Raw genomic sequence first — 6,299 nt, 5'->3', positions numbered from 1 at the left:
TGATGTGGGGGGGGGGGGGGCAGTCCGTGTCATCTATGCCCAGCCGTTGTTTTACTAACGTGAGCTGGGACTCGAACTCGGGATTTTCGGGTTAGTAATCTACCGCTCGGCCACACCATTCCTCCATCCTTTACATGTTATATAACACAGGGATTGTTAGACAATGGAAATGCTATACAACATTCTATGGAGTAACAATGCGGATCTAAATAAATGTTCTATTTATTTAGGGTAAAGGTATAATTAAATAATCCGTTTATTTAATTTTTTTTTTAATGAGGTGCCTTTAGAATTACATGGGGTCTAGAACCAAAACTAATAATGAACTTAAATAGAAATTTTATCTGAGCGTCAGGTTTTATTTTTTTATTTTATTTGTTCAACATAGCAACAAATAGGCTCGCAAAAACATGCAACAACACGACTGTGCGGGATATGGACACTATATTATAGGTTGAATTACTGAGAATTACCCATTTTTTTAATAGAGCCATTATTTTCCAATATACCGCGGAATAAATTATTTTAATTGATGAACCTCCATATGGAGGCGACTTCTGATCTAAACTGCTGTGCAGTGGATAAATAAAATATTGTAACAACCCTAAAGAATCAGAGTTATATCCCATGTTCAAGGTTTCCTGTGCCTCGGATAAATTTTGTAATCAATAGAAGATAATCAACTCTCAGGGATCGTCTCCCCTGCAAGGCTAAAAATAGATGACCGAAACCCTCAACGTGACTCGCCATTTGGAAAATAAAACATTGAATCCGAGACGTTTTCCGGTGCTACATTTACATCTAGTAAACAACCTCGGTGTTGTTGTAGGATTTGTGGACGTCATCAAACCATCAAAAAGGCATTATAGGGCGGGATGGGTGAGGAAGGGGGGGGGGGGGGGGTAGTATCGGGGAAAGCACCGGGTGACCAATCAAAGGAGGGAATGGGGTGACACCAAAATAAAATAAAAATAAAAAAAAACATCTTAATTACTTTTTAAGGTTATCTACATCTGTACGAAGGTTGCACTAAGGTGCACCATAACAATATTAGAAAGTACTTCATCATATACGGACTATAGGGGACTTATTTTAATCGGGCGAAAATTCTAAATCCAGATGTATAGAAATTTCGGCGTTTTACGCGTAATCGAGTCGGAAAAACTGGACTTTGCAATTCTGTCCGTGTATGTTTATATGTGTATGTGTGTCTGTGAACACAATAACTAACCTTGACAACTGGGTTGATGAAATTTCATATATAAGTATTATATCAATTTTGTAGTTCTGTGTCAACTATTCAGCCATTTCCGATAACCGGAAGTGGGACTTATTCTACTTTTAGTTTTTCAAAAGCCTATAACTTGAGCAGTGTTTCAGATAGATAAACGAAATTTCACATATAAGTAAAAGATCTAATTTCCTGCCTTCTGTCAAATGTTGAATTATTTCCGTTAACCGGAAGTAGTAATTTATGCTATTTCCGATTTCCAAAAAACGCATATGAATTTATAAAGTACTAATAATATTCCGCACTATTATACACATATTGCTTGCCAGTTTTTTTTTCTACGAGATTCTGTTCTATTTTAATAAGTTTAAGTATTTAAAATGGATTAAAAATCATGTCTATATCCCGAGTTGCCATCTCCCGTAGTGTTATATATGAATATTCGAGAAAGTATAAGGGATATCATTCCCAGTTTATTTACATTAACACTATCTATTTTATTATAATCCCTTAAAACCCGATTCAGAAGGATACACAAGAAGACTCCATCAAACACGAGATTGTCATGACAACCAGAGCTGGTTACATATCGCTACATCAAATCAAAGGTTTCGTTAGATAAATAATGAGTTCATCAATTATTATTTTTTGTTAATTTAGCATTTCATCGTTTTAAGTACAACCATTATTTTTTTATTATTTAAAGGTTAACCCAAGACCCCAGCTATCTCGTTCAAACACCAACATTCCCACACACCAACATTCCTACACACCAACATTCCCACACACCAACATTCCTACACACCAACATACACACACACCAACATTCCCACACACCAACATTCCTACACACCAACATACACACACACCAACATTCACACACGCCAACATTCCCACACACCAACATTCCCACACACCAACATTCCCACACACCAACATTCCCACACACCAACATTCCCACACACTAACATTCCCACACACCAACATTCCCACACACCAACATTCCCACACACCAACATTCCCACACACCAACATTCACACACACCAACATTCCCACACACCAACATTCACACACACACCAACATTCCCACACACCAACATTCCCACACACACCCACATTCACACACACCAACATTCCCACACACCAACATTAACACACACCAACATTCACACACACCAACATTCACACACACCAACATTCTCACACACCAACATTCCCACACACCAACATTCCCACACACCAACATTCACACACACCAACAATCACGCACACCAACATTTACACACACCAACATTCACACACACCAACAATCACACACACCAACAATCACACACACCAACATTCACACACACCAACATTTACAACCACCAACATTCACACACCCCAACATTCCCACACACCAACATTCCCACACACCAACATTTACACACACCAACATTCCCACACACCAACATTCCCACACACCAACATTAACACAAACCAACATTCCCACACCCCAACATTCACACCAACAATCACACAGGTGCAATCGATTTTCTTGATTTTCATGCAAAATAATCTTAGCTCCACCTTTCAAGGCTTGTTCTTTTGTTATAGTAAACGGCATATCTATTAACTATGTGTACAGTTCAGTACTGTGCCATTATCTTGGCGCCTCTCTCTCTCTCGTGTATATATATATATATATATATATATATATATATATATATATATATATATATATATATATATATATACATATATATATATATATACACCTATATATATATATATATATATATATATATATATATATATATATATATATATATATATATATATATATATATACTATTATATACACAAATATATATATATATATAATTTGTTTAGTCAAGATATTGCTCCATCCTGGAACCGTTGTAATCTCATGTGATCATATTTCGTCCTAACTGTCATCCCAGTCTAGCCTGTGAATGGTGTTTGTCGCTAGCGTCACAAGATTTATTCACTTTTGTAGCTCTCTTATTTATTACCCACCAAATCTAATATTTTAATATAACACGTTATAATAAAAGTAATGTTGTGTTTTATTTATTTATAAGTTCAAAATTAATATTCAATTTTATCACATTTTTTTAGGTAAGGGAAGTAAGTATTAGAACTGTTGGTTTAGCTCTATTCGATTTTGAAAAATTCTCAATACGTGCCATGGAATGACAATCTAACTTTAAATTTAAAATAAATAGATTTTACATAGGGTTAAAAAGCTTTGATTACATTTTTTGCTGATGTTTATTGTAACGTTTTGTTATTTGTATGATAATCTACAATCTTCTACGTACATATTTAGGTCCAAGTAAAAAACGGTATTTAAAATTAATATTTTGCGAAAACACTAAACAGCAGGTCTTATTATATCCGCTCAACAATAGGTCATATGACCTATAACAATAGATCGTTTGACCTATTGTTGATATAATATAATAATATATTCGCTCAACAGAAGGTCAAATTATATCCGCTCAACAGTAGGTAAAATTATAACCGAGGACGCATTGCATATTTTTTAAGACTTCAAATTCAGTGTTTAATAATATTTAGACTATATCAGATTAACATGATTAAGAGATGTTTTTGTTTTAACTGATGATTTTGTATATAAAATATACAGCCTATATTAAACTTTATTTTTAGTTGTTTTTCCAATATCATAAAAAAAACTGTAATCACATATTACACAAAGGCTAAACTACTAAAACAATCGTAATCTCATCAAATAAATCTTGGCATCAATTTTGAAAATCTAGAACCAAAGACCAGCTCATGGTACTAATTAGCGCTACTCACGTCAATAGTTTTCCTCCCACAGCAAGCAGGCTCCACCAGTCGATTGAATTCAGTTGGGTTCGTCATGCAAGTCCAGGATCTGATGAAACATCCACGTGACTGGCCCGATGTAAACAAACATGTCGTCCAGCGTAGGTGGGGGGGGGGGTCCGTCAATAGCGTCGTCCAGTGGGAGGACGAGGGGGTAGGTGTGTTCACTAGTAGCGTCGTGTGTCCACTAGTAGCGTCGTGTGTCCACTAGTAGCGTCGTGTGTTCACTAGTAGCGTCGTGTGTCCACTAGTAGCGTCGTGTGTTCACTAGTAGCGTCGTGTGTCCACTAGTAGCGTCGTGTGTCCACTAGTAGCGTCGTGTGTCCACTAGTAGGGTCGTGTGTCCACTAGTAGCGTCGTGTGTCCACTAGTAGCGTCGTGTGTGAGTCTACAAGAGGGTTGGTGAAAACGTTTGAAATTAAATAATTACAGTGACCCAAAGGTTAATCTAGCTCGTTTCGCCAGCTTTAGTGAGAATTTTTAAACAGGCCTACAGCAGACTACCTACAAGTGGCTACCTACAAGTGGCTACCTACAACTGGCTACTTATAACACGCTGCCTACGACTATCCTTAAAGAAAATGTTCAATAAAATATATAGGACACAATATCGGTGTAATTTTCTTTTAAATCTTGTTGTAGCTTACAGACCGAAAAACGTTGTAGTTGTAGTAAAGTTACCTGACGGAAATGGTAAATATTGAGAAGGATATCTTTTATAGGCCTACATACTGAGAGTTAAATCAACATCCTTGTCAATACAATTCTCATTCATTTCTATTTTTACATTTGAAAATACAGGATGGGATTTCTATCATTTGGTGTACTGACGTGGTCTACCTCAGTCAGTGGCGTAGGCAGGGGGGGGGGGGGGTTAAGGGGTATCTATATATAAAAAGTATGAGGGGGGGGGTGCAATACAGTTTGTCTCTATCAAGACAAGTTTTATTGTAATCATCTCTAACAACTTGTCTGATTTCGTACCGACTTCTTGTTTTACAAGAAGGTTAAAATTTAAAATAGATACTATTTTAATATTTATAGTTTTTCCTAGAATTTGACTTGTCAATATACCAGGCGTATTCAGCACAGCTCATACTAAAATACGTTTTGGGAATTTCCATTTTGAACTACCAGAAAGAGCTAAGTCTGCTAAGTTGGAGAATTCTAATGAGCACAGTAAATAAACCTGACACAGGCGACAGGCACGTACGCATGAGCTGGTACTAACGCGTGGCTTATACCGGGGGGGGGGGGGTTAATCCCCTTCCCCCCACTTGCCGTTGGTGTCAGTTTAACGTCAGGTGTGTGCGGGGGAGGGGGGTACGTACGTAAGCTGTACAAAATATGACTCACTGTGGTCATTGCGTCAGCATTAAATACATAGTGCTGTATGTAATCTTGGAACTATATCACCATAATTGGGGGAAAGGGAGGGGGGTCGTAACTGACGTCACACATCTATGGAGGGGCGTGATTTATGCGACGATAAACGTGAATAGAATAGGATGCACCCCCCACCCCCTTAAATTAAAAAGAAAAGAAACAAGTGTGTGTGAAGATACATTATAAGAAAATTAATTGTAGTTCTTTCGCAATTTTTAAAAGGATTGTGTAAAATGTTATTAATATTAAGCCTACTATACTGAAGGCATGTGCTTGGAATAGTTGAAATACACGGAAACCAGGGCGTTAACAAATTGCTGAATACCTGTCCTTTCGTTATCTACAAATACCTGTGCGATTGATTGCTTTGTTTATTCATTGTGTGGGTGTGGGGGTATCCAATAATAGGCTATCAGTATCAGGGAACTTTGGCCATTGAACTCGTGAACACGGCGGATTGGTGGCTACATCGTGTGGTCAACTGAGCAGATTGGTAGCTACATCATGTGGTCAACTGGGCAGATTGGTAGCTACATCATGTGGTCAACTGGGCAGATTGGTAGCTACATCGTGTGGTCAGTTGGGCAGATTGGTAGCTACATCGTGTGGTCAGCTGGGCGGATTGGTGGCTACATCGTGTGGTCAGATTGGTAGCTACATCGTGTGGTCAACTGGGCAGATTGGTAGCTACATCATGTGGTCAACTGAGCAGATTGGTAGCTACATCATGTGGTCAACTGAGCAGATTGGTAGCTACATCGTGTGGTCAGTTGGGCAGATTGGTAGCTACATCATGTGGTCAACTGGGCAGATTGGTAGCTA

Source organism: Physella acuta, unplaced genomic scaffold (assembly GCF_028476545.2).
Source record: "Physella acuta isolate Inbredline_101_S28 unplaced genomic scaffold, ASM2847654v3 ptg001273l, whole genome shotgun sequence".
NCBI lineage: Eukaryota > Metazoa > Mollusca > Gastropoda > Physidae > Physella > Physella acuta.
The sequence above is the reverse complement of the archived record's forward strand: the minus strand, read 5'-3'. Positions refer to the sequence as shown.